The 22,051-nt window shown below is 39.7% G+C and overlaps 8 non-coding genes across 8 annotated transcripts; 5 read left to right on the top strand and 3 right to left on the bottom strand.

Moving 5' to 3' along the window:
* Nucleotides 1-3,795: 3,795 nt before the first annotated feature.
* On the top strand, nucleotides 3,796-3,868 carry trnav-uac (transfer RNA valine (anticodon UAC)). Its single transcript has one exon. It is a non-coding gene; the product is annotated as a tRNA-Val (tRNA).
* A 1,207-nt stretch (nucleotides 3,869-5,075) lies between these two features.
* trnav-aac (transfer RNA valine (anticodon AAC)) lies at nucleotides 5,076-5,148 on the top strand. The gene has a single exon. It is a non-coding gene; the product is annotated as a tRNA-Val (tRNA).
* A 348-nt stretch (nucleotides 5,149-5,496) lies between these two features.
* Nucleotides 5,497-5,569, top strand: trnav-cac (transfer RNA valine (anticodon CAC)). The gene has a single exon. It is a non-coding gene; the product is annotated as a tRNA-Val (tRNA).
* A 759-nt stretch (nucleotides 5,570-6,328) lies between these two features.
* trnav-cac (transfer RNA valine (anticodon CAC)) lies at nucleotides 6,329-6,401 on the top strand. Its single transcript has one exon. It is a non-coding gene; the product is annotated as a tRNA-Val (tRNA).
* Nucleotides 6,402-7,384: 983 nt separating this feature from the next.
* trnav-cac (transfer RNA valine (anticodon CAC)) lies at nucleotides 7,385-7,457 on the top strand. Its single transcript has one exon. It is a non-coding gene; the product is annotated as a tRNA-Val (tRNA).
* A 9,349-nt stretch (nucleotides 7,458-16,806) lies between these two features.
* trnav-uac (transfer RNA valine (anticodon UAC)) lies at nucleotides 16,807-16,879 on the bottom strand. The gene has a single exon. It is a non-coding gene; the product is annotated as a tRNA-Val (tRNA).
* A 555-nt stretch (nucleotides 16,880-17,434) lies between these two features.
* On the bottom strand, nucleotides 17,435-17,507 carry trnav-uac (transfer RNA valine (anticodon UAC)). Its single transcript has one exon. It is a non-coding gene; the product is annotated as a tRNA-Val (tRNA).
* A 2,874-nt stretch (nucleotides 17,508-20,381) lies between these two features.
* trnav-aac (transfer RNA valine (anticodon AAC)) lies at nucleotides 20,382-20,454 on the bottom strand. The gene has a single exon. It is a non-coding gene; the product is annotated as a tRNA-Val (tRNA).
* Between the last annotated feature and the right edge of the window lie 1,597 nt (nucleotides 20,455-22,051).

Raw genomic sequence — 22,051 nt, 5'->3', positions numbered from 1 at the left:
ACATTGGTGTAAAGGAGAAAGAGGCAAAAGATATAACTTGGACTGGGATCCTTAATAAAGTCAAGCTAACGTTGAATTTCTGGAAAAATAGAAAACTTAAGTTACAAGGGAAAGTAATTGTTGCAAATGCTTTGGTATTATCCAAATTTGTGTATGTGTTGGGAGTCCTGGACATGCCGGAGTGGGTCCTAAATGAATTGAATAATGTGGTGTCAAATTTTATATGGGATGGTAAAGGAGTGAGAATAGCTCAGAAAACATTGATTGCTGACTATGTGGATGGAGGTTTAAAACTTGTAGATTTAGATGTCAAAAGAAAAGCTATTAGGATAAAAACAGTAAAGAAATATTTGTATGACAGTGAAGATTATGGCTGGAAACACTTCTTTAAAGTCTACTTAGAGGAGAGTGGTGGTTGTGAGGATAATGGTTTATTGATGGGGCTTAAAAGGGCAATGTTTGAAAAGGTACCAGATTTTTATAAGGAGGTGCTAAATGCATGGGCAGAGTTGTTGCCTAATGTATATTATGAATGTGGACATATTGACCTGATTATGAATCAACCTATATTTCTGAATGAGAAAATCAAGAACAAAGAAAAAGTTTTGTATAATAAAGTATTTATGAGTGCAGGTCTACGGCAAATAAAAGATTATACATATGAGGTAATTCCAGCGTTTTTACCTGGGGAAGCTATTTTTGACATAATCAATGAATGGGATGAAGAGGTGGGAAGGGGAACAGTGAATAATATGTATAACAAGATAAAGAATAGTATACCAAGAGCATGGGTTGATTTAATAAATAGTGAAGTTGAAAGAGAAGATTTATTTGTATTTCCTAATTTGTTCATTGGTAGCAGTAAGAAGAAAGCACATTTATCTAGTATACCAGTGAAAAGATTGTATAGAATAATGGTAGGAAAAGTGTGTAGAAGGCCGGCTGCTGAGAAATTTTGGAAAGTAGTTTTTCCGGAATTAGATGAAAAAAAGATATGGGAAAATTTAAATGTAAAATATAATAGTAAGGAGTGTGAAAATAATGATTTCAAATTAAGACATAATAGAATATTTACAAAGGTGGTGTTAAAGCAAATTAATGGTGAGATAGAAAGGGAATGCGATGTATGTGGACGTTTCCCGGAAACTCTAATGCATTTGTTTATAGAATGTGAGGATTTAAAATATTTTTTTTGTAAAGTTAAGGAAATGTTATGTAGAAACTGGGGGGGAGATTTCGTGAAAAAGTATGCGTGGGAGGAACTTTTGTTATTTGGAGTGTCTGGTAAATGTGAGGGTGTTAATGTGTGTTTGTTGAATACGGTTTTGAGTTTTGTGAGGTATGCTATTTTTTGTAGGAGGAATCATGTTTCTTTTGACAGAAAGAGGGTTCAGGTGTGGAGTATCTTTATAGCACTGTTCAGTAAACACATAGATATGTTGTTTAATTATGGGATGGAACATTTTGATGAATCTTTTGTTGAAGGGAGTGGGTTAATTTCACGAGAGGAGAGTGGAGGTATCACTTATAATTTTTGAAAGCACTGTTTTGATATTTACTTTGTTTTTCATTGGGTCCAATGAATTTGATAGGGGGTGAATTGTTCACCAGCTTCTGTTAGTCCAGGTCTTCTGTATTGTTCTCTGTGGATTGTACTGTAAACAGTAGATTGTACTGTAAATATTGTAAACAAACATTTTTGATAATAATTGAAAAAAAATAAAAAATAAATCACGTTCGCTTTACATGCGAAAGGTCCTCGGTTCGAAACAGGTTGGAAACAGTGCTATTTGACACGTGCAGTAGGTACTGTACTTTTAACAGAGAATAGTTATTTTCATAAATTCTGTATTTTGGAAGTTCGAATACGCGCCATGAACATCAGTAAAATTCGGTTTACTCCTTGTAGCTAAATGTAGCAGCAGCTTCTGTAGTGTAGTTGTTATCATGTTTGCTTCACACGCGAAAGGTCCCTGGTTCGAAACCAGGCGGAAACAACGCTCATTGACACATTGAAGAAGTACCATAATGGTAACAGAGAATTTCATTAATCCCTTATTTTGGAAATTTGAATACGTGCCATGAATATCTGTAAAATTCGGTTTACTCCTTGCAGAAAAATCAAGCAGCAGTTTCTGTAGTGTCGTGGTTATCACATTTGCTTCACACGCGAAAGGTCCCTGGTTCGAAAACAGGCGGAAACAACGCTCATGAACACATTCAATTAGTACCACAGAGAATGTCATTAATCCCTTGTTTTGGAAATTCGAATACGTTCCATGAATATCTTTAAAATTCGGTTTACTCCTTGCAGCTAATTGTAGCAGTAGTTTCTGTGGTGTAGTATTTATCACGTTCGCTTCACACACGAAAGGTCCCTGGTTTGAAACCAGCGGAAGCAATGCTCATTGAGACATTCAAGAAGTATCATAGTGGTAACAGAGAAATTCATTAATGCCTTATTTTGGAAATTCGAATACGTGCCATGAATATCTGTAAAATTCGGTTTACTCCTTGAAGAAAAATCAAGCAGCAGTTTTTGTAGTGTAGTGGTTATCACGTTCGCTTAACATGTGAAAGGTCCTCGGTTCGAAACTGAGCAGAAACAGTGCTCTTTGACACGTGCAGTAGGTACTGTTCTTTTAATAGAGAATAGTTATTTTCATAAATGCCTAATTTTGGAAATTTGAACACGTTCCATGAATATCTTTAAAATTCGGTTTACTCCTTGCAGCTAATTGTAGCAGTAGTTTCTGTTGTGTAGTGGTTATCACGTTCGCTTCACACACGAAAGGTCCCTGGTTTGAAACCAGCGGAAGCAATGCTCATTGACACATTCAAGAAGTATCATAGTGGTAACAGAGAAATTCATTAATGCCTTATTTTGGAAATTCGAATACGTGCCATGAATATCTGTAAAATTCGGTTTACTCCTTGCAGAAAAATCAAGCAGCAGTTTCTCTAGTGTAGTGGTTATCACGTTCGCTTAACATGCGAAAGGTCCTCGGTTCGAAACTGGGCGGAAACAGTGCTCTTTGACACGTGCAGTAGGTACTGTTCTTTTAATAGAGAATAGTTATTTTCATAAATGCCTAATTTTGGAAATTTGAACACGTACCATGAATATCTTTAAAATTCGGTTTACTCCTTGCAGCTAATTGTAGCAGTAGTTTCTGTGGTGTAGTATTTATCACGTTCGCTTCACACACGAAAGGTCCCTGGTTTGAAACCAGCGGAAGCAATGCTCATTGACACATTCAAGAAGTATCATAGTGGTAACAGAGAAATTCATTAATGCCTTATTTTGGAAATTCGAATACGTGCCATGAATATCTGTAAAATTCGGTTTACTCCTTGCAGAAAAATCAAGCAGCAGTTTCTGTAGTGTAGTGGTTATCATGTTCGCTTAACATGCGAAAGGTCCTCGGTTCGAAACTGGGTGGAAACAGTGCTCTTTGACACGTGCAGTAGGTACTGTTCTTTTAATAGAGAATAGTTATTTTCATAAATGCCTAATTTTGGAAATTTGAACACGTTCCATGAATATCTTTAAAATTCGGTTTACTCATTGCAGCTAATTGTAGCAGTAGTTTCTGTGGTGTAGTATTTATCACGTTCGCTTCACACACGAAAGGTCCCTGGTTTGAAACCAGCGGAAGCAATGCTCATTGACACATTCAAGAAGTATCATAGTGGTAACAGAGAAATTCATTAATGCCTTATTTTGGAAATTCGAATACGTGCCATGAATATCTGTAAAATTCAGTTTACTCCTTGCAGAAAAATCAAGCAGCAGTTTCTGTAGTGTAGTGGTTATCACGTTAGCTTTACACGCGAAAGGTCCTCGGTTCGAAACCGGGTGGAAACAGTGCTATTTGACAAGTGCAGTAGGTACTGTACTTTTAACAGAGAATAGTCATTTTCATAAATGCCTAATTTTGGAAATTTGAATACGTGCCATGAATATCTGTAAAATTCGGTTCACTCCTTGCAGATAATTGTAGCAGCAGTTTCTGTTGTGTAGTGGTTATCACGTTTGCTTAACACGCGAAAGGTCCTCGGATCGAAACCGGGCGGAAACAGTGCTCTTTGACACGTCCAGTAAGGTACTGTACTTTTAACAGAGAAAAGTTATTTTCATAAATTCTGTATTTTGGAAGTTCGAATACGCGCCATGAATATCAGTAAAATTCGGTTTACTCCTTGTAGCTAAATGTAGCAGCAGTTTCTGTAGTGTAGTGGTTATCACGTTTGCTTAACACGCGAAAGGTCCTCGGTTCCAAACCGGGTGGAAACAGTGCTCTTTGACACGTCCAGTAAGGTACTGTACTTTTAACAGAGAAAAGTTATTTTCATAAATTCTGTATTTTGGAAGTTCGAATACGTGCCATGAATATCAGTAAAATTCGGTTTACTCCTTGTAGCTAAATGTAGCAGCAGTTTCTGTAGTGTAGTGGTAATCACGTTCGCTTAACACGCGAAAGGTCCTCGGTTCGAAACCGGGTGGAAACAGTGCTCTTTGACACGTGCAGTAGGCACTATACGTTTAACAGAGAATAGTTAATTTCATAAATTCTGTATTTTGGAAATTCGAATACGTGCCATGAATATCTGTAAAATTCGGTTTACTCCTTGTAGCAAAACGTAGTAGCAGTTTCTGTAGTGTAGTGGTTATCACGTTGGCTTCACACGCGAAAGGTCCCTGGTACGAAACAAGGCGGAAACAACGCTAATTCACACGTTCAAGAAGTATCATAGTGATAACAGAGAAATTCATTAATGACTTATTTTGGAAATTCGAATACGTGCCATGAATATCGGTAAAATTCGGTTTACTCCTTGTAGGAAACTGTAGCAGCAGTTTCTGTAGTGTAGTGGTTATCACGTTCGCTTAACACGCAAAAGGTCCTCGGTTCGAAACCGGGTGGAAACAGTGCTCTTTGACACGTCCAGGAAGGTACTGTACTTTTAACAGAGAAAAGTTATTTTCATAAATTCTGTATTTTGGAAGTTCGAATACGCGCCATGAATATCAGTAAAATTCGGTTTAATCCTTGTAGCTAAATGTAGCAGCAGTTTCTGTAGTGTAGTGGTTATCACTTTCGCTTAACACGCGAAAGGTCCTCGGTTCGAAACTGGGCGGAAACAGTGCTCTTTGACACGTGCAGTAGGCGCTATACCTTTAACAGAGAATAGTTATTTTCATAAATTCTGTATTTTGGAAGTTCGAATACGCGCCATGAATATCAGTAAAATTCGGTTTACTCCTTGTAGCTAAATGTAGCAGCAGTTTCTGTAGTGTAGTGGTTATCATGTTTGCTTCACACGCGAAAGGTCCCTGGTTCGAAACCAGTCAGAAACAATGCTCATTGACACATTCAAGAAGTACTGTAGCGGTAACAGATAATTTCATTAATGCCTTATTTTGGAAATTTGAATACGTGCCATGAATATCTGTAAAATTCGGTTTACTCCTTGCAGAAAAATCAAGCAGCAGTTTCTGTAGTGTAGTGGTTATCACGTTCGCTTCACACGCGAAAGGTCCCTGGTTCGAAACCAGGCGGAAACAACGCTCATTAACACATTCAATTAGTACCACAGAGAATTTCATTAATCCCTTATTTTGGAAATTCGAATACGTTCCATGAATACCTTTAAAATTCGGTTTACTCCTTGCAGCTAATTGTAGCAGTAGTTTCTGTGGTGTAGTATTTATCACGTTCGCTTCACACACGAAAGGTCCCTGGTTCGAAACCAGCGGAAACAATACTCATTGACACATTCAAGAAGTATCATAGTGGTAACAGAGAAATTCATTAATGCCTTATTTTGGAAATTCGAATACGTCCCATGAATATCTGTAAAATTCGATTTACTTCTTGCAGATAAGTGTTGCAGCAGTTTCTGTAGTGTAGTGGTTATCACGTTAGCTTCACACGCGAAAGGTCCTTGGTTCGAAACCGGGTGGAAACAGTGCTATTTGACAAGTGCAGTAGGTACTGTACTTTTAACAGAGAATAGTTATTTTCATAAATGCCTAATTTTGGAAATTTGAATACGTGCCATGAATATCTGTAAAATTCGGTTCACTCCTTGCAGATAATTGTAGCAGCAGTTTCTGTAGTGTAGTGGTTATCACGTTTGCTTAACATTCGAAAGGTCCTCGGATCGAAACCAGGCGGAAACAGTGCTCTTTAACACGTGCAGTAGGTACTGTACTTTTAATGGAGAATAGTTATTTTCATAAATACCTAATTTTGGAAATTTGAACACGTGCCATGAATATCAGTAAAATTCGGTTTACTCCTTGCAGTTAATTGTAGTAGCAGTTTCTGTAGTGTAGTGGTTATCACGTTTGCTTCACACGCGAAAGGTCCCTGGTTCGAAACCGGGCGGAAACAAAGCTCATCGACACATTCAAGAAGTACTATAGCGGTAACAGAGAATTTCATTGATGCCTTATTTTGGAAATTCGAATACGTGCCATGAATATCGGTAAAATTTGGTTTACTCCTTGCAGCTATTTGTAGCAGCAGTTTCTGTAGTCTAGTGGTTATCACGTTTGCTTAACACGCAAAGGTCCTCGGTTCGAAACCGGGTGGACACAGTGCTCTTTGATATGTGCAGTAGGTACTGTAATTTTAACAGAGAAAATTTATTTTCATATATTCTGTATTTTGGAAATTTGAATACGTGCCATGAATATCTGTAAAATTCGGTTTACTCATTGCAGATCATTGTAGCAGCAGTTTCTGTAGTGTAGTGGTTATCATGTTTGCTTCACACGCGAAAGGTCCCTCGTTCGAAACCGGGCGGAAACAACGCTCATTGACACATTCAAGAAGTACCATAACGTTAACAGAGACTTTCATTAATGCCTTATTTTGGAAATTCGAATACGTGCCATGAATATCTGTAAAATTCGGTTTACTCCTTGTAGCAAAATGTAGCAGCAGTTTCTGTAGTGTAGTGGTTATCACGTTTGCTTAACACTCGAAAGGTCCTCGGTTCGAAACCGGGTGGAAACAGTGCTCTTTGACACGTCCACTAAGGTACTGTACTTTTAACAGAGAAAAGTTATTTTCATAAATTCTGTATTTTGGAAGTTCGAATACGTGCCATGAATATCAGTAAAATTCGGTTTACTCCTTGTAGCTAAATGTAGCAGCAGTTTCTGTAGTGTAGTGGTAATCACGTTTGCTTAACACGCGAAAGGTCCTCGGTTCGAAACCGGGCGGAAACAGTGCTCTTTGACGAGTGCAGTAGGCACTATACGTTTAACAGAGAATAGTTATTTTCATAAATTCTGTATTTTGGAAATTCGAATACGTGCCATGAATATCTGTAAAATTCGGTTTACTCCTTGTAGCTAAATGTAGCAGCAGTTTCTGTAGTGTAGTGGTTATCACGTTGGCTTCACACGCGAAAGGTCCCTGGTTCGAAACCAGGCAGAAACAACGCTAATTGACACGTTCAAGAAGTATCATAGTGATAACAGAGAAATTCATTAATGACTTACTTTTGAAATTCGAATACGTGCCATGAATATCTGTAAAAGTCGGTTTACTCCTTGCAGAAAAATCAAGCAGCAGTTTCTGTAGTGTAGTGGTTATCACGATCGCTTAACATGCGAAAGGTTCTCGGTTCGAAACCGGGCGGAAACAGTGCTCTTTGACACGTGCAGTAGGTACTGTTATTTTAATAGAGAATAGTTATTTTCATAAATGCCTAATTTTGGAAATTTGAACACGTGCCATGAATATCAGTAAAATTCGGTTTACTTCTTGCAGATAAGAGTTGCAGCAGTTTCTGTAGTGTAGTGGTTATCACGTTAGCTTCACACGCGAAAGGTCCCTGTTTCGTAACCGGGTGGAAACAACGCTCATTGCCACATTCAAGAAGTACTATAGCGGTAACAGAGAATTTCATTACTGCCTTATTTTGGAAATTCGAATACGTGCCATGAATATCTGTAAAATTCGGTTTACTCCTTGCAGAAAAATCATGCAGCAGTTTCTGTAGTGTAGTGGTTATCACGTTTGCTTTACACGTGAAAGGTCCAAGGTTCGAAACCGGGTGGAAACAGTGCTATTTGACAAGTGCAGTAGGTACTGTACTTTTAACAGAGAATAGTTATTTTCATAAATGCCTAATTTTGGAAATTTGAATACGTGCCATGAATATCTGTAAAATTTGGTTCACTCCTTGCAGTTAATTGTAGCAGCAGTTTCTGTAGTGTAGTGGTTATCACGTTTGCTTCACACGCGAAAGGTCCCTGGTTCGAAACCAGGCACAAACAACGCTCATCGACATATTCAAGAAGTACTATAGCGGTAACAGAGAATTTCATTGATGCCTTATTTTGGAAATTCGAATACGTGCCATGAATATCTGTAAAATTCGGTTTACTCCTTGCAGCTATTTGTAGCAGCAGTTTCTGTAGTCTAGTGGTTATCACGTTTGCTTAACACGCAAAGGTCCTCGGTTCGAAACCGGGTGGACACAGTGCTCTTTGACATGTGCAGTAGGCACTGTACTTTTAACAGAGAAAAGTTATTTTCATATATTCTGTATTTTGGAAATTCGAATACGTGCCATGAATATCTGTAAAATTCGGTTTACTCATTGCAGATAATTGTAGCAGCAGTTTCTGTAGTGTAGTGGTTATCATGTTTGCTTCACACTCGAAAGGTCCCTGGTTCGAAACCGGGCGGAAACAACACTCATTGACACATTCAAGAAGTACTATAACGTTAACAGAGAATTTCATTAATGCCTTATTTTGGAAATTCGAATACGTGCCATGAATATCTGTAAAATTCAGTTTACTCCTTGTAGCAAAATGTAACAGCAGTTTCTGTAGTGTAGAAATTATCACGTTTGCTTCACACACGAAAGGTCCCTGGTTCAAAACCAGGCGGAAACAACGCTCATTGACAAATTCAAGAAGTACCGTAGTGGTAACAGAGAATTTCATTAGTGCCTTATTTTGGAAATTCGAATACCTGCCATGAATATCTTTAAAATTCGGTTTACTCTGTAATAAATATATTTGATAAGCTGGTCTATTGCGCAACACTTATCTGCTGATACAAAAGACACATTCTGTGTTGAACTGAAACTAGCTATACACGCACACCCAGAAACAGATTGGCCGAATTAGACCTTACACAGCACTGATAAAACAGGAAATGACCTGATCACAGGGGTCAACGTCCAGTCTCGCAATAACATCTTGTGACTACAGAGATACACAGACAAGGACTCAGCACAAAATACACACGTACACACACACACAAACCCATCCCAGAGGGCTGGGTCAGTGGAACAAAGAACACACTCATGGACCAATGGGGAGTCGACACCGACCCGAGACCAGATCGTCACTCCACTCATCGACCAGTCAGGAGGACGAATCTACAAGACTCAACATACGTCATTACATAACAATCATGTTGTATAAAACAGATGCACACTATGTGTAGGGGCTCGCTTCTGCTAGTTCCATAAGAGCTAAAAGAACGAGTCCATGCACATTTTGCCAAATATCTTTGTCTCTTAATAAAGCTGCCTTACTATAATTGAATCCACCCGGTCCAGCGTCTTGACTTGGTCTCCTTCTCAAGTAACTGATCATCAACAAAACTTGGTAGCAGAGGACGGTTTCATACTTCTGAATTCGGTCCATAGATGGTTGATGTGAGAGGGGACAAGTCCAGGACAATCTCGTGAGGACGGGTGACCTGTCCGCAGGAGCCATCGGTGATTCTACTTGCCCCGGGAAACTGATCAACGAGCTCGACTAATAAAAGGTAGGCAGAGCCTGTTAAAACAAAATCTGCATATTGTATTATAGTCTTATCCAAATTTTGATCAGAAGTACCGGGCGTGAGTATGAATTACTGTTAATATTGTATAGGATTGTAATAACAAAATGTAAGGGCTGAGTACAAGGATATTTGTGGTAATAGGCTTGATACCAAGTAGCATCAGTAGAAACTGGGATTGGTACAAATGTATACCGTGAGATTATGACCATTCACCGTGGCGTGTGGATAAGGGACATCAATAGAAAGTCGGATACATAAAAATGGAATAGAGAGATCGTGTGTGGATAGTGAATAGAGTGAACAGAGAGACCGTGTGTCGATCGCCCATGCTAAATTAAAAGCCTGTGTGGCGCAACATTGATAGTATACATCTGCTAACTAGAGAAGGCCTACTGGAATAGCTGACCAGAAGGGAACACTCAGAACAAGCGGATTCAGTAAAGTAAATATAACTTAAACATATTAATCCTGTTAAAATTTTTTAGTTTCGTCCCGGAGATCTGGAATTTATTCTGGTTCCGGTTTTGACTTTGCTTAGGGAATAATTGAAGTAGCAAGTAGGTAGATAAACCGATTTTGGTCGGAAGTCCCGTACATTGTAAAATTATTTAGTTTCGTCCCGGAGATCTGGAATTTATTCTGGTTCCGGTTTTGACTTTGCTTAGGGAATAATTGAAGTAGCAAGTAGGTAGATAAACCGATTTTGGTCGGAAGTCCTGTACATTGTAATAACGTGTTTAGTTTCGTCCCGGAGATCTAGAAATAGTTCCGGTTTTGACTTTGTTTAGGGAGGGATTTGTGCGCCTCCAGTGCGTCTGGAATTTGTTTCCAGCCCTGTTTGAGTGTGCTTGTTTGTACGTACCCCGAAGGTTCGAAACTATACCAATTGTTTGGGTTTCAGCCCGGGTGTGCGATCTGTCTGTCTATAGAACTGAGTGAGGATTTGATTTGCAAGTACTGCGGGGGACCTAAATAACATTGAACACCAAATTGGGGTAATCACCGGGGAGTTGGTATTGACCAGGTTAATGTTTTAGCCTATTCAAAATATTAGTCCTAATATTTCAAAAAACTTTGTTTACGAGGGTGGGGCACCAGAGATAAGTCTGAGTCAGCACCGTGAATACATCGCTGGTCTTGACCAACGACGAGCTAAGTATACAAAGATAGAGGGACATTTATACAAATAATAACATGGCAGCTATTCCGCCCACCAAACTTAAATTCAGCGAATATTTGGAACAAAAAATACAGGATAGAGCTGGAGGAGAGGAACAATATAAAGTAATAAGAAAAGTGTGGGAGGAAGTGAAGTTGAGATGGACACATGCGGGCTATTTTAGCGGGGGAGCTCCCACTAAAGGCCAGCTGATGGTGATGGAGGAAGGTTTGAAGGAGGCAGTTCAGAAAGGAATAGAAGGTGAGATAGAAGGTAACAGAAAGCATATGTTTAAGAAAAAAGGGACTAAGAACAGAGAAAAGGCAGAAGCAGAATTGAGAATAGGAGTTTGGGCTATAGAGGAGACTAGAAGGGCGCTTCTATATAAAAAACCAGATATGCTTACCCAGTACCCAATGCCTGTTTCCAAGACATTAGTATAGATTACACAGACATGGGAGCAGATAACGGGGGGGGAGGAAAAAGGTACCTGTTAGTAATGGTAGACAGGTTCTCTAGGTGGGTAGAGGCAATACCAACGGCACGGGAAGATGCCAAATAAGTCATCAAATGGCTGCAAAGAGACCTCATCCCTAGGTATGGGGTTCCGAGACAAATCCGTTCCGAAAACGGATCCCATTTCAGCAATAAACACCTGAGACAGGTGGAGGAAAGGTTTGGAATTGTGCACAAATTCGGGTCAGTGTACAGGCCACAATCTCAGGGCCTAGCGGAACGTGCAAATCAAACTCTTAAGACTAAGATTGCTAAGGTATGTGCAGGTTCGAAGCTAACCTGGGTGGAAGCCCTACCACTGGCACTGATGGCCATGAGGGCCTCGCCAGGGGCGGGGACCCATCTCTCTCCCCATGAGATAATGACGGGGAGAGTCATGCCTGGCCCACCAAGGGAGGGAGGTCATATGCCCCCTCTTGATGTGCTGAGGATTGGAATGTCTGACTATGTGAGAAAACTGACGGAACTGTCTGCAGCTCTCTCCACACAGATCCGCAAGGTCCAAGAGGGGGAGCTGTCGGGAGACTCGCCACCACTGAAGGTAAAAGTTGGGGACTGGGTGAGGGTCAAAGTCCACAAGAGAAAGTGGCTAGAACCCAGGTGGACTGGACCGTACGAAGTGAAGGAAGTTACTTCACACTCTGTCCAGGTCAAAGGCAAATCAGGCGCGCCTTGGCACCACCTTACACACTGCACTCCGGCCCCAACCCCTTCCAGAACTTTGACTGAAACCAGGGCCGATTTGCGCGCCCTAAAATTCGATTCCAACCACTGAAACCTTAGTTGGGGAAAATGGGACCACAGCTCCTGTTTCCACAACCTAAGGCGCCACGCCCAGGGTCGGGGTACCTTCCTCCCTGGGAGCGGCTGGGGATATCAGCTCCCCTGTTTTGTTATTTTCATAATCATTGCCGGAGTATCCTTAGGAGCTCTCACTGGTGGAGAATGTTGATTCGTTAATTGACACCAGTGATTTGAACATTGCATGGAAAAATATTAAGTTAGTAAAGTGAATTGCAGGTGGAGTTAATTTTATTTTTACAGGGACGGTGCCCATTAAACACAGTTGTGTATAATGGCAGGGTATTCTTAGCAAACAGAATGGGCCGGTTTGCAGACAAACTGAAGGGGTTTAAGGTTTTAAGCAATCTTGGGTTAAATTAGTTAAGTAGTATGTTAAAGTAGGGGAGTTTAATAGGTTTGAAGTACAGTATTGTATCCAAGGGTAGCGCATGTTCAAGTAAGTTTAAAACTAATGACCGGGGGGAGTATAATGGAATTATAAAGTATTTTTAGGTTTGGTTTGTAGTTAACGTTTGGGTTTTTGAATCGGTGTAGTATGAGGAAATGCTGACCAAGTGGTTATTTTATGGAAAAGGGAGCGCTTAACTATCTTTGGGAAAAATAACTAGGGACAGGATATCTTAAAGGGGTATACACACATGGCATTTTGAAGTTTTGGTTTCTGAGTTTTAATTAAGCACGTGAAATTCCTCTCATAGGGATTGTTCTGGGAAATTGAGATACAAAATGTAGATAAAGTTCTTAGCCTTCATTTGTCTAAATGTAGTAAGAAACACGGTTCTGAAAGGGTGGTAGGACTTTCGACCCCTCTGGTGACTTTTCCTTTTGTGGTCTGATCAGCCGCAATGAAAAGCCATTTGGATGGTGAATTTAAGGTCATTTGTGATACTGACTTTAAGGAAATTTGTAGAACTGGTAATTATGATGGAATTAAAGTTCTTACACACAATTGGATAATTTGAACCAATGAGAATGACGATAAGGGTACAATAATTTTTCTTTGTGGAGTAGTTCAGATTAGTCATTTTGATCTGATTATGTTATGTGAATATCGTTTGATAATTAGGGGTACTTTTTACACTATCTAGATAAGTTTATTTTCCCTTAGAAAGTCAGCGGTGGTTGTATTCAGTGTAAGAGATTTAACACAACAAGGCTATGGAATCGACATAATAGTATTATTATATTTTGTTGTGAATAAGTTTAATAAGGGTAGACTTTTGTCAACAGGACAGGAATATATGACATCTGTAGGTGATCCAGGATCATTGAGGGTATCGAGATAAATTTAAGTAGCTATGGAATAAGACAATGAGACATTTAGTACTCCCCTGCACTGCTGAGACCTTGATGGGTTGGAAGTAGGAGGAGAGCATAAGCAAGGAAGAGAAGATAAAAGTGACACAGAAGAATTAGATAACAGTTAGTGAGTGGAGACCAGCATAGTTAAATTATAAACAGGTGAGGACAGAAATAACACTGGGAGAGACAGAAAAGACATAAGAATAGAAGATTACAGGATAATTTAGTTAGGTTCATTTAGTTAGGATATTAATACATGGAGAGACTATCGGCTCCATAGGCAAGTATTATAGTTTTGATTTTAAGTTATGTTTGGTAAAATTCACTAGGAAAAGATATGATAATTTAGTGGAAAGTAGGCAAATCTTAAAGAAGATAAGACACTTGATAGAGGAATGCACAGGGTAGCTAAGGATGAATGCCCCAGGGAGAATTGGACATGTGGTAAATGGAAGGGGGCAATCCTAAAAGAGAAGGGCTGACATAAGGATAATTTACTGATCTTACCAAAGACATTGTTAAGAAATGCAGCAGAATTGATACATGGCTTGAGCCATGTATAAAAAGGGGGAGTATAGTAGAGCAGGTGATAGAACAGGATAGGATGCTACTAGAACAAAAACATTTTTTGTAGAATGTCCATTCCAACATTTGGAAATGGACTTATTGAACTATTCCGAATTGAGGGGAAGAAGGGGTGTTTAACAATAACAGATAAGTATAGCAAATGGGTAGAAGCATTCCCAACTTACTTGGTGGACATGATTATGGTAGCTAAAATATTAAGTCAAGATATTATCCCTAGAGTTGGTTTACTAAGAGCCATCTCTTTAAATGATGGATGACAGTTTAGCTAATCAGGTAGAGCCTATAGAATGCCAGAGTTAGGGAGAATAGAAATACCAGAACAGGTAGACATATAAGTTAAAGATATACTAGCAGAGCACATGAGAAGACTGTTAACCAAACCCGTATGTCCAAGATTTTGTGTCCAACAGGTGAATTGCAGGAGAAGGTGATTCACTCAATCCAACTAGGAGACTGGGTGTGGATCCAGTCCCTGAGGAGAAAAAACTGGAAGCAGTCCCGTTGGGAAGGCCCATACCAGGTGCTATTAAACCATTGCCTTTGCCAGTAGGAAAGCTGAGAGAGTCACATGGGTCCACGTTACCCACTGCAAGAAGGTATGTACACATATGAGCACTGATGATCACACACAGAGTTAGGAGAAGAACCGAGAACCAATAAGGTCCGGGGGTTACCTCCTTAACGAAGATTTCCTATCCCGACCGTTCATCACTGTGTGTGCTCCTAGAGGTGTGAGTATGGGGTGGTACCTAGCAGAGAGACTAAGGGCAGGAGAGGGTTGGCGGTTTTTGGGAAGAGTAGAGGCTCTGAGCTGCATCATAGTCTAATCTTTCTGATACATTCAGATCCAACACCTTCTGGTACTAATCATACGATACCGTTGTCATTGAGAAGAAGTAGAAGATAAACTATATAATACACTGATGAGTGACTTACAGAATAAGGAATCAAAGAAGATCAAGATGTAGAATTTAAGGTAAACAAACAATTTCCTGGGGAAGCAGACAACTGTACAGGAATTGGGGTTGGCCAGATTGAAGTACTCAGCCAACCCACCTCGGTTCACCTAAATTCCTGATGAGCACCAGTGTTATAGATACAAGAATGGCACCGAGAATTGAGATGATTTTAACGGCTGGAAAGGTAATCGTTAATGTGACTGACTTAGGTTTGAAAGCACAGGAGAAAATGTGTAAACTCATAGCACCTATGGCTGATGAAGGGTGGGCTAGTACCAGCAAAGGACGCATACGACAAGAATTACCACAAAGGGTGGTTAGGAACTTGCGCCCTGGGGTTATTGGTCCAACCAGTTTGAATTAGTGATAAGAGACCAGTTATAGGAGGCTAAAGTAGGTACAGGAGGAGTTTTGATAAGGATGGGAATGGCTTTGTCTAGATGGATGCTATTGGCATCCTCAGGGAGGTTCCAGATGAATACAAAGTTATAAATCAAATATGTGAAGGCTTTAACACTACATTATGTTGGTAGTTGACAATAAATAATAATGTGGATTGAATTAATGACATCATTTAATCAACAGAGATTCATGAATGAAACAGGGGATGCAGTAAAGAGGTTCTCTGACCAATTAGCCGCCACCTCCCTCATGACCTGGTAAAATAGACTGACTCTCGATAGGTTACGGGCAAAGAGGATGGTGTAGGTAGAATGATTAGGTTCATTGCTGTACGTACATTTTTGATAACACAGCTCATGTTTGGGAAATGGAAAAGTGTTGCAAGAACTGTATTATGGGCTGCTTTAACCTGTATGAGTGTGTTTGGGTTGTGTGGTTGTTGTTGGGTCCCGTGTGCAAGAGGTTTAATAACCAGAACTTTAGAGAGATGATAACGGAGCAGATGGTGAGCTACGGACCGAGTCAAAGTTCAGATCAATGAGACGACAAGTACCTACCGCCGAGCAAGCCTGTTCCCCTTTTTCTTTGTCACGTCTTGCAGACGTGAAGAGGGGGATTTGTAATAAAGATAATCTAACGTTTTACCTAATGATCTATAAGGAGGGCATTTGCACAACATGCTTCACAACAGCACACAACAAAATTCCAGAGACATATTGAGCAACCAACTGATACCAATCACGACCACACCCAGAGACAGATGGCTGACTTAAGCACTCACACAAAAATGTCAAGACATGAAAGCGCCCTAGCCACACGAACTGACCACTGGTGTAAAAAACAACATTCCATGAATATCGTAACCAACCAGACACGAATTAGCAGAAAAACACACTTAGGGGTGTTGGACTCCGAGGACAAAGGACACTGCCCAGGGCCAATGGGAAGTCGACACCACCTGGAGAATGGACCGTCCCTCCACTCATCGACCAGTCAGGAGAGCGGACCTACTAGACTCAACCTACGTCAACACACTGTTATTTCATTGTATAAATTGGATGCACACCATGTTTCGGCGCTCTCTTCCGCTAGTTCCCTATGAGCTAAACGAAGGAGTCCGTGCACGCTTTGCCAAATATCTTTGTCTCATAATAAAATGCCTTACTATAATTGAATCCACCCGGTCCAGCGTCCTGACTTGGTCTCCTTCTCAAGTAACTGATCATCAACACGTGTCAAAGAGCACTGTTTCCGCCCGGTTTCGAACCGAGGACCTTTCGCGTGTAAATCGAATGTGATAACCACTACAGTACAGAAACCGCTGCTCGGTCTTTCTGCAAGTGCTAAACCGAATTTTACCAATATTCATGGCACGTATTCGAATTTCCAAAATAAGGCATTAATGAATTTCTCTGTAACCACTATGATACTTCTTGAATGTGTCAATGAGCGTTGTCCCCGCCCGGTTTCGAACCGTGGACTTTTCGCGTGTGAAGCAAACATGATAACCACTACACTACAGAAACTGCTGCTACATTTAGCTACAAGGAGTAAACCGAATTTTACAGATATTCATGGCACGTATTCGAATTTCCAAAATAAGTCATTAATGAATTTCTCTGTTACCACTATGACACTTCTTGAATGTGTCAATGAGTGTTGTTTCCACCCGGTTTCGAACCAGGGACTTTTCGCGTGTGAAGCAAACGTGATAACCACTACACTACAGAAACTACTGCTTGATTTTTCTGCAAGAAGTAAACCGAATTTTACAGATATTCATGGCACGTATTTTAATTTCCAAAATAAGGCATTTATGAAAATAACTATTCTCTGTTAAAAGTACAGTACCTACTGCATGTGTCAAAGAGCACTGTTTTCGCCCGGTTTCAAACCGAGGACCTTTCGCGTGTAAAGCGAACGTGATAACCACTACACTACAGAAACTGCTGCTTGATTTTTCTGCAAGGAGTAAACCGAATTTTACAGATATTCATGGCACGTATTCGAATTTCCAAAATATGGCATTAACGAAATTCTCTGTTACCACTATAGTACTTCTTGAATGTGTCAATGAGCATTGTTTCCACCCGGTTTCGAACCAGGGACCTTTCGTGTGTTAAGCAAACGTGATAATCACTACACTACAGAAACTGCTGCTACGATTATCTGCAAGGAGTAAACCGAATTTTACAGATATTCATGGCACGTATTCGAATTTCCAAAATAAGGCATTTATGAAAATAATTATTCTCTGTTAAAAGTACAGTACCTACTGCATGTGTCAAAGAGCACTGTTTCTGCCCGGTTTCAATCCGAGGACCTTTCGCGTGTAAAGCGAATGTGATAACCACTACAGTACAGAAACTGCTGGTACAATTAGCTGCAAGGAGTAAACCGAATTTTAAAGATATTCATGGCAGGTATTCGAATTTCCAAAATAAGGCAATAATGAAATTCTCTGTTACTGCTATAGTACTTCTTGAATGTGTCAATGAGCGTTGTTTCCGCCCGGTTTCGAACCAGGGACTTTTCACGTGTGAAGCAAACGTGATAACCACTACACTACAGAAACTGCTGCTATAATTATCTGCAAGGAGTAAACCGAATTTTACAGATATTCATGGCATGCGTTCAAATTTCCAAAATTAGGCATTTATGAAAATAACTATTCTCTGTTAAAAGTACAGTACCTACTGCACGTGTCAAATAGCACTGTTTCCACCCAGTTTCGAACACAGGACCTTTCGCATGTAAAGCGAACGTGAAAACCACTACACTACAGAAACTGCTGCTTGATTTTTCTGCAAGGAGTAAACCGAATTTTACAGATATTCATGGCACGTATTCGAATTTCCAAAATAAGACATTAATGAAATTCTCTGTTACCGCTATAGTACTTCTTGAATGTGTCAATGAGCGTTGTTTCCGACCGGTTTCGAACCAAAGACTTTTCGCATGTGAAGCAAACATGATAACCACTACACTACAGAAACTGCTGCTACATTTATCTACAAGGAGTAAACCGAATTTTACTGATATTCATGGCACGTATTCGAATTTCCAAAATACAGAATTTATGAAAATATCTATTCTCTGTTAAAAGTATAGTGCCTACTGCACGTGTCAAAGAGCACTATTTCCGCCCGGTTTCGAACCGAGGACTTTTCGCATGTTAAGCGAACGTGACAACCACTACACTACAGAAACTGCTGCTACATTTAGCTACGAGGAGGAAACCGAATTTTACTGATATTCATGGCACGTATTCGAATTTCCAAAATAAGGCATTAATGAAATTCTCTGTTACCACTTTGATACTTATTGAATGTGTCAATGAGCGTTGTTTCCGCCCGGTTTCGAACCAGGGACTTTTCACGTGTGAAGCAAACGTGATAACCGCTACACTACAGAAACTGCTGCTACAATTATCTGCAAGGAGTAAACCAAATTTTACAGATATTCATGGCATGCGTTCAAATTTCCAAAATTAGGCATTTATGAAAATAACTATTCTCTGTTAAAAGTACAGTACCTAATGCACATGTCAAATAGCACTGATTCCACCCAGTTTCGAACTGAGGACCTTTTGCGTGTAAAGCAAACTTGATAACCACTACACTACAGAAACTGCTTCTACAATTACCTGCAAGGAGTAAACCGAATTTTACCGATATTCATGGCACGTATTCGAATTTCCAAAATAAGGCATGAACGAATTTCTCTGTTACCACTATGATACTTCTTGAATGTGTCATTGAGCGTTGTTTCCGACCGGTTTCGAACCAAAGACTTTTCGCATGTGAAGCAAACGTGATAACCACTACACTACAGAAACTACTGCTACATTTATCTACAAGGAGTAAACCGAATTTTACTGATATTCATGGCACGTATTCGAATTTCCAAAATACAGAATTTATGAAAATATCTATTCTCTGTTAAAAGTATAGTGCCTACTGCACGTGTCAAAGAGCACTATTTCCGCCCGGTTTCGAACCGAGGACTTTTCGCATGTTAAGCAAACGTGACAACCACTACACTACAGAAACTGCTGCTACATTTAGCTACGAGGAGGAAACCGAATTTTACTGATATTCATGGCACGTATTCGAATTTCCAAAATAAGGCATTAATGAAATTCTCTGTTACCACTTTGATACTTATTGAATGTGTCAATGAGCGTTGTTTCCGCCCGGTTTCGAACCAGGGACTTTTCACGTGTGAAGCAAACGTGATAACCGCTACACTACAGAAACTGCTGCTACAATTATCTGCAAGGAGTAAACCAAATTTTACAGATATTCATGGCATGCGTTCAAATTTCCAAAATTAGGCATTTATGAAAATAACTATTCTCTGTTAAAAGTACAGTACCTAATGCACATGTCAAATAGCACTGATTCCACCCAGTTTCGAACTGAGGACCTTTTGCGTGTAAAGCAAACTTGATAACCACTACACTACAGAAACTGCTTCTACAATTACCTGCAAGGAGTAAACCGAATTTTACCGATATTCATGGCACGTATTCGAATTTCCAAAATAAGGCATGAACGAATTTCTCTGTTACCACTATGATACTTCTTGAATGTGTCATTGAGCGTTGTTTCCGACCGGTTTCGAACCAAAGACTTTTCGCATGTGAAGCAAACGTGATAACCACTACACTACAGAAACTACTGCTACATTTATCTACAAGGAGTAAACCGAATTTTACAGATATTCATGGCACGTATTCGAATTTCCAAAATACAGAATTTATGAAAATAACTATTCTCTGTTAAAGGTATAGTGCCTACTGCACGTGTCAAAGAGCACTGTTTCCGCCCGGTTTCGAACCGAGGACTTTTCGCGTGTTAAGCGAACGTGATAACCACTACACTACAGAAACTGCTGCTACAGTTTGCTACAAGGAGTAAACCGAATTTTACAGATATTCATGGCACGTATTCGAATTTCCAAAATAAGGAAATAATGAAATTCTCTGTTACTTCTTGAACGTGTCAATGAGCATTGTTTCCGCCCGGTTTCGAACCAGGGACCTTTCGCGTGTGAATCAAACGTGATAACCACTACACTACAGAAACTGCTGCTGCATTTATCTACAAGGAGTAAACCGAATTTTACTGATATTCATGGCATGTGTTCAAATTTCCAAAATTAGGTATTTATGAAAATAATTATTCTCTGTTAAAAGTATAGTGCCTACTGCACGTGTCAAAGAGCACTATTTCCGCCCGGTTTCAAACCGAGGACTTTTCGCATGTTAAGCGAACGTGATAACCACTACACTACAGAAACTGCTGCTACATTTAGCTACGAGGAGGAAACCGAATTTTACTGATATTCATGGCACGTATTAGAATTTCCAAAAAACTGAATTTATGAAAATAACTTTTCTCTGTTAAAAGTACAGTACCTTACTGGACGTGTCAAAGAGCACTGTTTCCGCCCAGTTTCGATCCGAGGACCTTTTGCGTGTTAAGCGAACTTGATAACCACTACACTACAGAAACTGCTTCTACAATTACCTGCAAGGAGTAAACCGAATATTACAGATATTCATGGAACGTATTCAAATTTCCAAAATAAGTCATTAATGAATTTCTCTGTTATCACTATGATACTTCTTGAATGTGTCAATTAGCGTTGTTTCCGCCGGGTTTCGAACCAGGGACTTTTCACGTGTGAAGCAAACGTGATAATCACTACAATATAGAAACTGCTGCTACAATTATCTGCAAGGAGTAAACCGAATTGTACAGATATTCATGGCACGTATTCGAATTTCCAAAATTAGGCATTAATGAAATTCTCTGTTACCGCTATAGTACTTCTTGAATGTGTCAAAGTGCACTATTTCCGCCCGGTTTCAAACCGAGGACTTTTCGCATGTTAAGCGAACGTGATAACCACTACACTACAGAAACTGCTGCTACATTTTGCTGCAAGGAGTAAACCGAATTTTACAGATATTCATGGCACGTATTCGAATTTCCAAAATAAGGCATTATTGAAATTCTCTGTTACCGCTATAGTACTTCTTCAATGTGTCAATGAGCGTTGTTTTCGCCCGGTTTCGAACCAGGGACCTTTCGAGTGTGAAGCAAACGAGATAAACACTACACCACAGAAACTAGTACTACAATTAGCTGCAAGGAGTAAACCGAATTTTACTGATATTCATGGCACGTGTTCAAATTTCCAAAATTAGGTATTTATGAAAATAACTATTCTCTGTTTAAAGTAAAGTACCTACTGCACGTGTTAAAGAGAACTTTTTCCACCCGGTTTCGATCCGAGGACCTTTTGCGTGTTAAGCGAACTTGATAACCACTAGACTACAGAAACTGCTGCTACAATTAGCTGCAAGGAGTAAACCGAATTTTACTGATATTCATGGCACGTATTCAAATTTCCAAAATAAGGCATTTATGAAAATAATTATTCTCTGTTTAAAGTTAAGTACCTACTGCACGTGTTAAAGA

Source organism: Salmo trutta, unplaced genomic scaffold (genome assembly GCF_901001165.1).
Source record: "Salmo trutta unplaced genomic scaffold, fSalTru1.1, whole genome shotgun sequence".
Classification (NCBI taxonomy): Eukaryota; Metazoa; Chordata; class Actinopteri; order Salmoniformes; family Salmonidae; genus Salmo; species Salmo trutta.
Note: the sequence above shows the minus strand (reverse complement) of the source record. Positions and strands in the feature narration are given on the sequence as shown.